Source organism: Musca domestica, unplaced genomic scaffold (assembly GCF_030504385.1).
Source record: "Musca domestica strain aabys unplaced genomic scaffold, Musca_domestica.polishedcontigs.V.1.1 27, whole genome shotgun sequence".
Taxonomy (NCBI): Eukaryota; Metazoa; Arthropoda; class Insecta; order Diptera; family Muscidae; genus Musca; species Musca domestica.
In genome coordinates, this window is record NW_026712286.1 from 3,935,807 (window position 1) to 3,950,512 (window position 14,706).

Sequence of the window (14,706 nt, forward strand, 5' to 3'; positions counted from 1 at the left end):
AAATCCAATTCCTTGCTTTATGGGTTTTTCAAATTAATTTTTTTGAAATTCAACAACCGTTCCTATAAAATAAGGGATCCTGTCGGCTACCACATTTTGCTACAGACCCGTTCTATTACTTAGAAATTAATAATTCCGTTAAAAAATGTCTTTAAATATTTATGAACAAAGTAAATATCACTTCCTGCAATTTGCCTTTCATTTAACGCCTTAAAGTATGCTGTATGAAATGCAACAAACAAATAACGAACCACTTACACCACACAATCACATTTTTAACATCCACAACACACACGTACACACACATCTAGGAGTCAGGGTTTGTGCCCACTTTGGCTGACAACGAACTGTTCGCTCGCTCGCCCACCATTAAAAACGGTGAATATTGAATTCAATTGAAACTCAATTTACGCTCATAATTCGCACAATTTATATTCATTAATAATTTTTGCAATGCGTATTTAATGTTTTCTGTTTTGTTAATGTGGCTGGCGATGGTGTGTTGTTTGGTTCGTTCGTTCGTTCAGCCGTTCGATTCGATGTCTTATTGAACGCAATAAAAATTATGAAAAAGCTGGCATAAAAAAAGAAAGGTGTAGATGTTTTCCCCATTATTTTGCAATTATAATTTTTGCATAAATTTTGAAAAAAAACAAACGATGGAGTGAGGGGGGGGGGGGGCGAAGAGAATATAATTTAAACCAAACGATAAATTTTAACGAATTCATGATAAAGTATTGAAATTCAGCTTTGTTCGCATACAATATTGTAGTGAAATGAATGTGGAAGCTACTCTTGTCAATGATGGCGATGCTGATGCTGCCACTGCTGCTGCTGATATTGTTTAAACATTAAATATAATTTATATTGATTGTAGCATGTAATAGTTTGGACAAGACCCATAAACCATATAATGAGTTGGAATACTAGCTTTTGGTTGATGTAAACGATACCAATACTTATGTGAGACACACACACGAACACTCATACACAAGTTATGATGGCTATTATTAAAGCCGAGTTTGATTGTTCAGTTGTTGATAGCTCATAAATATGTGAGTGTGTGTGTGAAATTGTGTTAATATCATTGAATATATAAAAAATCCATGTGTAATATTTAATGAAGTTTCAATATGATTTTGTTCAATACACACTGGGCGTTACACAAAAGAAAACATTATTATGTTTGGTAATTTTTTAAATTATGACTATCAATAAATATTGGATGATTACAAGAAGTGGAAAGCGAAAAAGAAAAAAAACATGGTTAATTTATGATACCCTACACCTTTAAAAAAGGGTTTAAATACGAGATCTTTTTGGAATTTCGTATAAAATATACTTAGACCCTATTTCAATTTAAAAGGTTCAGATATAATTTTAGTTAAATGACTTCATGTAATCCTGTCCAGTTTTCCGCTTTTGGAAGAAAAACAATCCTTTGAATCCTCTCCACCACTTGGAACGAATTTGGCAATTTTCAAAAAAATATACTCCGTGAAAAGTTCTGTTAAAATCGTAAAAGTAACAAATGTGGCTGTTACATTATATACGACAATATGGACCTGCATAGGTAACTTTTGTCATAAGCCATTACAATATTCAATGGCGAAACTTAACCAAAAAAAAAAAAAAAAAAATAAAAATAAAATAAAAAAAAAAAAAAAATTGCGAAGACGTGGTCCTGCACAGACAATATTATGTCATAGGCTGTAGTATCCATCACAAACTTCAAATACCAAATTTGAAACTATTCCGCAAAAATCATCAAAGTACCGAATATCGGGAGGTACCGTTATATGGGGGATATAGGAAGACGTGGACCTGCACAGACAATTTTCTGTCAGAAGCTGTAGCATCCATTACGAACTTCAAATACCAAATTTGAAACAATTCCGGGGAAAAGTATCGCTAAAAATCATCAAAATACCGAATATCGGGAGGTACAGTTATATGGGGGCTATAGGAAGACGTGAACCTGCACTGACAATTTTCTGTCAGAGGCTGTAGTACCCATAAGGAACTTCAAATACCAAATTTGAAACAATTCCGGTGAATAATGTCGCTAAAATCATCAAAATATCGAATATCGGGAGGTACCGTTATATGGGGCATATACGAAGACGTGAACCTGCACATACAATTTTCTGTCTTAGGCCTGTCTATGGCCTTCAAACGGCCAATGAAACCGTCACACGCTGCCCGAATGATGCTGCATTGGGTATTGCGGTATTTTGGCCTATTCCCGGCGGCGGCGGTTGATTGAGATGATCGACACTTTGGTATTTTTTAGTGCCAACCTTGCTTTCCAAAATACCCCAGACGATTGGTATCCGGAGATTTTAATGGCCATTGTGCGCTGGAAATGAAGCGAGGAGCCTCATTTTGTAACCATTCTTAGGTGGCGCGTGCGATTGCTGAGTGCGATGGTGCTGAGTCCAATTGGAATGTCCAAGGTCTGTCCAAGGTATGTTTGCGTGTCCAAGGCTTTAATAACCCTCCAGAATATTTTCGCGATTAATACGAGCGAAGATCGATCATCGGCTGTTATGGCGGCCCACACCATTACCATGACCGGTGCTTGAGTTCTGGTGGCCGACCGATGGTGCACATTTTCAGCTGACCTCTTTGACAAGTAAACACTATCATTTTGTTTGTTTATAAACTGCTGGACAACGAATGTTTTCTCATCGGAGAATTCGAAGAAATTCGGCAGTTCACCACTTTTGGCCAAGCGAAGCAACTCTTTAGCTCGTTTGAGTCTATTTTCTTTCTGTTGTGGTCCTTTGAAACCTATTCCATCGTCAGTCAAAATATATTTAAATAATCGAACATTGGCTGAGGGTATAAATCTGTCGGCAAAACCGACAGATAGTTTATAACTTGTTTTTAATTAAAATATGAGTACCTGGATTTTCGTTAATGACTCTTTAAAAGGCCATTGAATTTATGACGAAACATATATTTAATGGCAGATTTACTTTAAAAGCCCCCCCCCCCCACACTTATTTATTGCATATAATCCCTTTTCGATTTACCACCCATAGTCGCTTAAACTATCAATTTTATAAAAAATATTACATTTTTGAATACAAAATTCGGAGCAGCAACAAAAACGACAACTCTTGCACTCTTACAATAATGGGAACAACAAAGGCGTGTGTCAAGTGCCAACACTTAGAGGTCTTTTTTTCAATATTCACCCCAAACAGTTTTTCCTGCGTAGAAAACCATAAGGCACTAAATTCATATTCATATTTATTTACATATGTATGCATGGGTGTGTGTGTGTAAAAACATGCATGTATGCGCATATCTTGTTCTCTAACGAAAAAAAGGCTAACGCACGCCATGGAAGCCGGCATCTTAATCAAATGCAAATAAAAAAAAAACTGCATACAAATATGTAACAACACTTACCTAATACTGGCAGCTAAGTTTGCCAGAGAAAAAAAAACGATTTCAAATCAATAACACAAAATGGTTAGACTTGTATGAGGCCGTAACATTTTTGTGGCAAATTTTTAAAATGCAAACTTTTTCCCTTCAATAATAGCCTCCGTAAAATGTTGGTGTTCCATACTTTTTTTGCCCTTCCGATCTCAATGTGACCATTTGTCACACTTCATCCGCCAATATTTGAGTTGAAATGTTTTCAATATTTACTTGATAAAAGTTCTTGTTAAAAATTGAGTACACAAATATTGTAAAAGTGGCTTTGGTGTGTGCCTTGTATGTGGCGGGCGTTTCGAACACCAAATTGCATGGCAATTGATATTGGGGCCAATACACGCAAGTTGATTTGAATGTACGAGGGGCGGGGTGATAAGTTTAGGTACAATACATTTTATGGAAGAAATTGTATTGTTGTTATTTCGCTAAGGGAAAACAATTGTGGAGTAACTATTTTGGGGAGGAAAATGTCGCAGTAAGTGGTTAAAGGTTTCAAAAGAAGGGACTTTTTGTTTGGTGATTATTGAAAGGCTATTTCTATTTCTGTAAGAAAATCTGATTTCTTATCCTTAAGAATTGTTTCCGTCCTTGTTTTTGCTTGAAGTACCCAAAACCCATCTGAGTTCGTAATTTCAAAACAGGTAAATAAACGTTATCTATGCTTCAATTTTTCATGGGCATACGAACTTGGGGTTTTATAACAATTTGGATCTCATGAAGTCTCACTCTTGAATTGTTTCTCCCAAAACCTCCTCTAGATTTTGAGTTTCTGAATTGAAATTAAGTAAAAGCGATTAACCGCCATTTATACATAAATTTTATGAGCAGAAGAACTTTTGTTTTTGTAAAGATATACAATTGGGCAAATGGGCCATCTATATGTCAATTTTGTGAAATCAAGAAGTCTTGTTATACCCTCCACCATAGTATGGAGGGTATGTTAAGTTTGTCATTCCGTTTGTAAGACCTCGAAATATACATTTTAGACCCCACGAAGATCAGCATAAAATTCTATGTCGATTTAGCAATGTTCGTCCGTCTGGGGAAATCACTCAAGCTTCCGAACATCCCTATTTTCGGTATTTTGGTGATTTAAGCGAAATTATTCATCGTAAATGCTGCAAATTTGGAATTTGAAGTTTGTAATGGGTACTACAGCCTATGACAAAAAATTGTCTGTGCATGTCTACGTCTTCGTATAGCCCCCATATAACGCTGCCTCCCTATATTCGGTATTTTGATGATTTTAGCGACATTATTCACCGGAACTGTTTCAAATTAAGTATTTAGAGTTCCTAATGAGAACTACAGTCTGTGACAGAAAATTGTATTTGCAGGTCCAGGTCTTCGTATAGGCCCCATATATCAGTACATCCCTATGTTCGGTATTTTGATGATTTTAGCGACGTTATTCACCGAAATTGCTTCAAATTTGCTATTTGAAGTTCGTAATGGATACTACAGCCTATGGCAGAAAAATGGCTGTGCACGTCAACGTCTTCCTATAGCCAGAATATAACAATATTTTTTTTTTTCAAAATTGCCAAAACCGTTCTAAATGTTGGAGGGCATTCAAAGATAGGCCCGGCTGAACTTACAGCTGAGGTCAGCAACTTAACTGCCGGCCATGGTGATGGTGTGGGCCGCATAACAGCCGATGGTCGCTCTGTTCGTTTTAATCGAGCGTGGCATCAGAAAAAATTCCGAATATTATCGTGTATTGAAGCCTTGGGAACGCAAACATTTTGGCCGCAGACTTTGGACATTCCAACAGGTCTCAGCACCATCGCACTCAGCATGCGCCACCCAAGAATGGTTACACAATGAGGTTCCTCGCTTCATTTCCAGCGCAAAATGGCCACCAAAATCTCCGGATACCAATCCGTTGGACTATTGTGTCTGGAGGCTTATGGGAAGCAAGGTTGGCACTAAAAAATACCAAAGTGTTGATCATCTCAATCAAGCGTTTCACCAGGAATGGGCCAAAATACCGCGTTCATAATCAGCATAAAATTCTAAGTCGATTTAACGATGTCCGTCTATCTGCTGAAATCAGGATACAGGCCATATTATTTGACGTAGAGCGTCAAAATTTAGCAGAATAATTTGTATTGTGTCTAGGATGGTTGGTATTAAAATGAGATATATCGGTCCACGTTTTGGTATAGTCCCCATATAACAGTACCTCCCGATATTCGGTATTTTGACGATTTTTGCCACACTTCTACACGGATTTGTCTGAAAATTGGTATTTGTAGGCCATATTGGGTCCCAGTTTAGCGAAGCATTGTATGTATAGGCCCACGCTTTGGTATAGCCCACATATAACGGTACCTCCCGATATTCGGGTTTTTGATGATTTCTGCCCGATTTTTTTCATGGATTTTTCTAAAATTTGGTATTTGTTGGTCATAATGGGTTCTATAACCGGTGGCGAAACATTGCATGTATAGGTCCACATTTTGGTATAGCCCCCATATAACGGTACCTCCTGATATTCGGTATTTTCATGATTATTGGCACATTTTTCCACGTATATGTCTAAAAATTGGTAATTGTGGGTCATAATTGGTTCTTATGTTTTCTTTACCCTAAGGTAGAGGGCCGGCCGAAATTAATGTTTTTTACTTGTTTTTTTTTTTTTTTTATCAAAATTCAGAAAGATATGTAGGTGATTTTTTCCCCTAATTTTTCAAATCAACTTCTCTTACTTTTATAACTGCATAAAAAACGACAAGATTACCCTTCACGCCAAGGAGCATAGAGAGAGCGAGAGAAAAAAGAACACATGCATTTTTGCATAAACATTTTGGATATTAAGTTGTTTTTCACTAACCCCCCTGTGAACTTTCGGTAGATTCGCAAAAAAAAAGAAGGAAAACACAGCAGCAGTAGCATAAGAAGTGTAATAGTTGGTAGCTGATGGTCCTGATGTGATGACAATGAAGCTGATGATGATGGTGACAGTAGAAATTGTGAATAACCAACATCGAGAGTGCGATGCTGCTGTTGCACGACGACACTGCTGAGAAAATCCAATTTTCGGCTGCATATTAATTGAAAATTTAAACCACGCATTTTCACTTGTATTGGCAATACAACAACAGCAGCAACGACATCAAATAGTCACCCTATCTTTTTGGCCAAAATATCTAGTGGTGGTGATGCTTAAATCTCTTCTATGAGATTATGTGTGTGTGCGAGAGTGAGAGGGAGAGAGATTGGGAAGTGTATTAGGGGGTATATATGTATATGTGAAAAATGCCAAATCTTTTATCCCAATCATGATAAAGTGTATTTTTGCTATTGACATTTTAGATTAAAGTCTTTGTACAACAACTCGAAAAAGTTGTATTCACTCTCTCTCCTCCCACTCATAGCTCATCTCTCGTTGCAAAACTACAAAACTTCTGCCAGCAACAGCTTAATGTGAAACATATCTCTCGAATTTCAAGCATTTCCTCCTTCTTTGATAGCGGTTCTCTGATATCCGCCACTAAGTAGAATATGCAAATTACGTTGATTGTACCCCACTTCCCGATGTGGCTTCGTGTGCAAAATCGAGTTTGTTAACATTTTTGACAGTTTGGCTGTTTGTTTTTATAACCCAAATCAAGGTTAATTGGCATCAACACTTTTGATAAAACCAAAGTAGTAGTGTTTGTGAATAAAAAACCAAAAAAGAGCGCAAGTATCAGCTAATGAAATCGGGTCATTGGGTGAAATTACCAATGGAAAAATTTTAATAAGGAAACTCTGTATGGAAGCAGGTATGAATGATGTTTGAAATGAATTTTCAAAGAAAATACGTTTTTGGGATATTATTTTCCGAGAGGAGAGACTGTTTTTATCCTCTATAGGTACCATAATTTAAAATTTTCACCAAAACTTTCAACAAATATTAATCGAAAGGTGTCGTTGGGACTTCTACTAATTATTGGACCTATATTGAACTTTTTAGGAAAAGATAGTCTAAAATGTTCAAAACACCAAAAATCATTAGGTACTGCCAATAGCTCCGAAATGTTTACTCGTATTCGAGTAAAGAGTAAACCTTGCTCGAATTTGACAGGGAGAACTCCTGCAAGTAAAAAAAGAAATCGAGCATACCCTATTTTCCTATGACACAAGAATACGAACGAGTATTTTGTGCTCATTTTCGAGGGGGAGTAAAATTTATTATTTTCATTCTATTCTCCTATTGGAGTAAACATTTATTCGATTTTGAGAATTTTGACTCCCACTCATATTTTCCGCTCTAATTTCTTATACCCTCCACCATATATGGCATGGAGGGCATATTAAGTACGTCATTTCGTTTGTAACTCATCGAAATAATAATTTCAGACCTAACAAAGTATATATATTCCTGATCGGTGTTAAATTCTAAGACGATTTAGCCCTGTCTGGCCGTCCCTCAGTCCACCTGTTGTAATCAGGCTAGAGTCAAAACGAGTTAAGATAGGAAGCCAAAAATTTGCACAGAACAATCTTTTGTCTGGAGGAAGTTCAAGATCGAAGATGGGCTATATAGGTTCCATAGATATAGATCGGATATCATATAGCCCCCATACAACGCTACCCCCCTATATTCGGTATTTTGATGATTGTAGCCAAATTTATAATGAAATTGTCTGAAAATGCACACAATGAGTCGCTTCTGTTTATTTTACACCCTGGAAGAGAATTGTCTATATAGGTTTACGATATCGTATAGCCCCCATATAACGGTAGCTCCCGATATTCGGTATTTTGAAGATTGTAGCCAATTTTTTAAAGGAATTGTCTGAAAATCCATACAAGGAGTACCTTCTGAGTACTTTACCTTCTGGAAGAGAATTGTCTATGTAGGTAAAAGATATCGTACCACCCCATACAAAGGTACCACCGGATATTCGGTATTAAGATTATTGTAGCAAAATTTTACAAATGGAATTGTCTGAAAATCCACACAAAGAGTTCCTTCTGAGTATTTTACCACCTGGAAGAAAAGTGTCAATATAGGTCCACGAACATTTTCTATGCAAGTCTACGTCTTTGTATAGCCTTCATATAACGGAATCTCCCGATATTCGGTATTTTGGTAAATTTAGCGACGTTATTCATCGGAATTGTTTCAAATTTAGTATTTGAAGTTCGTAATGAATACTACAGCCTAAGACAGAAAATTATCTGAGCAGGTCCACGCTTTGGTATAGCCTCCACATAACGGGACCTCCCGATATTCGGTATTTTGATGATTTCAGCAACATTATTCACAAGAATTGGTTTATATTTAGTATTTGAAGTTCGTAATGGGCACTTCAACCAATGACGGACAATTTTCTATGCAAGTCTAAGTCTTTGTATAGCCCTCATATAACGGAACCTCCCGATATTCGGTATTGTGGTGACTTTTGCTACATTATTCACAGGAATTTGTTACAATTTGGTATTTGAAGTTCTTAATGGCTCTTCATCTAATGACGGGAAATGTTCTATGGAAGTCTATGGCTTTGTATAGCCCTCATATAACGGTACCTTCCGATATTCGGTAGTTTGATGATTTTAGGGATATTATTAACCGAAATTGTTTCAAATTTGGTATTTGAAGTTCGTAATGGATATTATTCGAACTTGCTTATGACAAAACTTGCCTTTAACGGATTTTAGTTTTTTGAAATTAGCCAAAGTCGTTCCAAATGGTGGAGGGTATTCAAAGTTCGGCTCGGCCAAATTTACAGCTTTTTTACTAGTTACTTATTAAAATATACACAGTAATATGTATACCATATATACTGTAAACCTATCAAAGTGTTTCTTATTATTTGAAAAATTGCGTGCAAGCGCCCTATAGGATACAACAATTTATTAAGTGAAAGGATTCAGAGTCTATACATTACATTACTACCTAATCTGTCATTGGGGAACCCCTACAATGCTATAAATAAATCATAAAATGTCACTTTTTCTTAGAATGGTAACTCTTAGCTTAGCTTAGGCCATAGTCTCTATTTTTGAAATTTAATTTCTGATTTTTCTTCCATTCCTCTCCTCTCTCAGCATATATTTCTATACACTCTTATACAATCGCAATTCGTCATTAAATCCCTTTTCCTAAGAATTTAAACAATACATCACAATGCTTGCATAGACATGCTGTAATCCAACATTTACTTCCAATGCATCATTAACACAAATATCGACACCAGAAATCTGGGACTAGCGCAAGAAAATTCTTGATCTTATTTCTGGGCATAGATTCTCCTCACAAAACAATTGGGCAGCCAGACGAACCGACAATGGAAAGACTTCTTGCAGCAACAACAAATCATTGATAATGAATTGAGTTCTGAGGCACACGTACAGCACGAAAACAACAAACAAATAAACAAAGCAGCAGCCTCCAAAAACACCACTAACAACAACAACAATAAGAAGATGAGAAAAAATCTGAAAACTAAACTAACAAACGCCAGTAATGAAAATTGCATTGAACTACCAACTTTAACTACTTTTGCCCTATCTCTCTCATCGCCCTCTCGCTCTCTCTCTGTACCCACCCACTCAATCCCAATTTAGCATAAGCCAACAGATACACTCATATTATTCCATGCATGTGTAAAAAGGGCTCCAGCACTCATCTTGGCCTTAAATGGAACAACATCGGAAACAACAACAGCAGCAGCAGCAGCAGTGGCAGTTAAATGAAAAATCTAAACAACACTCGTCAATCAAAGCAAGTGAAACAAGTAGACACTCTTTTATGTTGTTGGTTCTCCAACTACAACAGCACTACCACTTACCAAGGCAAACATGCACTCACACACACACACTCACTCACGTATATATTCTACCACATATCATCCCAAACTTAGAGCTTCGTACAATTGGGCAAAGAGGGTGCAAAATTTAAAAACAAAGAACTAACTCTTCAATAGTAACCACAGCCACTAAGAGTATTTTTTGGGGATATGCTAAGCAGACAAGTGGCAGAATTTCGACGTACAGTGGACATTAAAAATCTACGGATTTTTTCATAGCAGATGGATAGATATCTTTGTAAGATATGCAGGCCTTACAACCTGCAAATGCCTTTAATTAGACTTAAAGTCCTACTTAAATCGCAGAAACGACCTTTGATGTCCCCTGTACGACCAAGGTGGCACAAAGAAGCTTTGTTGATATCTTTAGTGGTACGGAGGAGAAAATATAGTAGCAGAGATGCTAAGTCTAAGCAGGTAAGGAATAATTCTTAATGGATTTAAGTCAGAGTCGTTGAGCTTAAATCTCTTCACACCCATTTAGAGCCATTAAAAACAATGTAAGCAGAGATCAACCAAATTTTGGGAGAACTTAAAAGTGTGACTCTCTCTCCGGCTTCAGTTGATTAAAGCCCTCTCACACGTACTCTCAGTGAACACAATTCTCTCTACATGTAGAGACTACATGCACATTTGACCTACGAATAGATGAGGAGAAGCTCCTTATAGAGGTCTCTGAATGGATGAGGAGTATCTCTGTGTAGAGCTTTCCGAATGGGTGAGGAGAATCTCTGTATAGAGGTTTCCGAATAGATGAAGAGAAGCCCTGTTTGGGGCTTTTCGAATATATGAGGACAAACTTTGTATAGAGCTCTCCGAATAGATGAGGAGAAGCTCTGTATAGAGCTCTCCGAATAGATGAGGAGAAGCTCTGTTTAGAGCTCTCCGAATAGGTGAGGAGAAGCTCTGTTTAGAGCTCTCCGAATAGGTGAGGAGAAGCTATGTTTAGAGCTCTCCGAATAGGTGAGGAGAAGCTCTGTTTAGAGCTCTCCGAATAGGTGAGGAGAAGCTCTGTTAAGAGCTCTCCGAATAGGTGAGGAGAAGCTCTGTTTAGAGCTCTCCGAATAGGTGAGGAGAAGCTCTGTTTAGAGCTCTCCGAATAAGTGAGGAGAAGCTCTGTATAGAGCTCTCCGAATAAGTGAGGAGAAGCTCTGTATAGAGCTCTCCGAATAAGTGAGGAGAAGCTCTGTTTAGACCTCTCCGAATAAGTGAGGAGAAGCTCTATTTAGAGCTCTCCGAATAGATGAGGAGAAGCTCTGTTTAGAACTCTCCGAATAGATGAAGAGAAGCTCTGTTTAGAGCTCTCCGAATAGATGAGGAGAAGCTCTGTATAGAGGTCGCCGAATAGATGAGGAGAAGCTCTGTATAGAGCTCTCCGAATAAATGAGGAGAAGCTCTATATAGAGCTCTCTGAATAGATGAGGAGAAGCTCTGTTTGGAGCTCTCCGAATAGATGAGAAGCTCTGTATAGAGATCTCCGAATAGATGAGGAGAAGCTACGATGAGGAGAAGCTCTGTATAGAGAGTTCCGAATAGGTGAGGAAAAAGGTCTCCGGATAGATGAGGAGAAGCTCTACGACTAGGTCTCCGAACAGGTGATAAGGAGCTTTATATAGACATCTCCGAATGGTTGAGGAGGACCTCTGATATAGGGTCTTCGAATAGTTGACTAGGAGGTTCGAATGGTTGAGGAGGAGCATTATATAGAAGTTTGAACAGGTGATGAGGATCTCTATATAGGCGTTTGGATAGGTGGAGAGGAGCATGATATAAAAAATTTAACATGTGATGAGAAGATTTGTAAAGAGCTTCAACAAGATGATGTGTAGCCCTATATAGAGATACGAAGAAGTGATGAGAGACTCTATATTGAAATTCGAACAGTTAGTGACAGATAGATAGATTTGCAAACTGGTGAAGAGGAGCTCCATATAAAGTTTCAAACAGACTGAGATGATTTCTATATAGAGATTCGAAAAGGTGATAATGAACCCTTTTTTGAGATTCGAACAGATTCGAACAGGCTTGAAAGCCTCTTTGGAGTTGTAAGGTTATGTGAAACTATGGCAAATATCTGCTGAAGAACTTTTCCAATCCAGTGTTTTAATTTACACATACATACAAGCATATGATAACTATGTGTGGGTGTGTGTTTCCCCAGACACCAGCAGGAATGTAAGTCATCCAATACACAATTGTGCTTTGGAATTCTCCTCAGAGTAACTACAATGGCGTAGTCATATATATTTCTTTCAGATGATAACTAATTTACAAGTTGCAGATTTCCGAGTGATATAGAGACGCAGCTGAATTCAAATATCAGCTATCTTACGGAAAATATCAACAACAAGAAGCACAAAATGAACTATAGGAGCAATGTTAGGGAATTCGATTGGAAAATGGATGGAATAAAAGGATTAATGTCTAATCCCTATTCCAAGTCTTTTAGGATCTGTTGGTGATTAGATGTTACTATAGAATGATGTGCATAATCTACCGTTAATTCCATATTTCAAACTCTTATATGGAGGGTATTTTTGAAAAACTTGAAAGTTGATATAAAAAGGATAAAAAAGGATTTTTTCGAGGTAATTGGACAATTATCCTTGAAATATTTTTGGAATATCGTTTCATAAAATATATTCCATTCCTTCTAAAACTATTCCCTTCTGGTGTAAGCCCAAACAGTTTAAGAACATTTTTCTTAATATATTGCCTTGATATCCCTAATGGCTATTCCAGATATTTCCCATAAAAACACCCCCCAACTCCAAAAACTGACAACAATTCGAAAAAAAAAACGTAGGAGTGATAGCTGTCCATACGAGTGGATGTGACTAAATTTCAAGTAACGTTCTTAGGACACAGATATGGGAATGCCTTCCGTCTTAACCGAGATGAACAACAATCAGCTGTAAATATCTGCATGGAGGAGGCCAGCCCTCCCATCAGTGCAAGGACAACATTCAAATTTTCGTGATATAACCATTCTAAGAGGCGAAAAACTCAACACAATAAAAGTAGCAACAATCACAGTTTCTAACCGTTACATCAACAACAGGAGCAGGAGTAATAGCAGCAAATATCACACAACCCGCCATTCATACAGGCTGCCAAACAGCCATCCCGCCAACCAACCAGCCACCAGTGTTGTAACAACACAAAAGACTGACAAATGAAAGGAATCACAAGTTGTGCGATGGTTGTTGTGTTGCATACCAAATTATGCAGTCGCTGGCTGTTGCTGCTTTTTTTTGCTGCACATGTGGTTGGCTGGGCCATGTAAGGAGTTCCTGGCGTGGTGTGAGTGTGTGTTTTCTTCATGGAACTTATGCAGATATGCCCGTTGCATGTATGCATCCATACATATATTGGATTGCATAGCATCACATCACATCAAAAATATCAACACATCCATCCATATTCGCACCGACACCCGAACATAACTCTTCTCCATAAGCATGTGCATTTGTGTGAGTGTGTGTTGGATTTTCACCAGCCAAAACTCTCAGCAGGAATAACAACACATCAGCTGCCATTGAACAAGAACAGCAGCAGCAGCAGTCACTACCAATGACTGACATTTGCACTTTTCAAGGGAAAAATTTAAAATTGAGGCGAAGATCTTTAAGAAATGGAGTGATGAGAAATACGTGATGAGGAACTCTATAGAGAGGTGAGAGTAAGAGGTGGAAAGATTTCTTTAGAAATCCTCGAATTCGTGATGACGAATGTTCTGCAGAGGTCCTGAATAGTTGACGAGGAGTTCAAACTGGAGATCTTTATAAAGGTCCAAACAAATGTGAAGGAGCTGTGTAAAGAGATCCACACAAATATGAAAGAGCCCTATACCGAGGTCCGATCAAATGTGGAGGAGCTCTGTTCAGAGGTCCGAAAAGATGTGGAGGAGCTCTGTATAGAGGACCGAACTAATGTGGAGGAGCTTTGGATAGAGGTCCGAACTAATATGGAGAAGCTCTGCATAGAAGTCCGAACTAATGTGGAGAAGCTCTGTCTAGAGGTCTCCGAATAGATGAGGAGAAGCTCTGTATAGAGGTCTCCGAATAGATGAGGAGAAGCTCTGTATAGAGGTCTTCGAATAGATAAGGAGAAGCTCTGTGTAGAGGTCTCCGAATAGATGAGGAGGTCTCCGAATAGATGAGGAGGTCTCCGAATAGATGAGGAGAAGCTCTGTATAGAGGTCTCCGAATAGATGAGGAGAAGCTCTGTGTAGAGGTCTCCGAATAGATGAGGAGAAGCTCTGTGTAGAGGTCTCCGAATAGATGAGGAGAAGCTCTGTGTAGAGGTTTCCGAATAGATGAGGAGAAGCTTTGTATAGAGGTTCGAAAAAAAGTGGAGTAGCTCTGTATAGAGGTTCGAAAAAAGTGGAGTAGCTCTGTATAGAGGTTCGAACAAATGTGGAGGAGCTCTGTATAGAGGTTCGAACAAA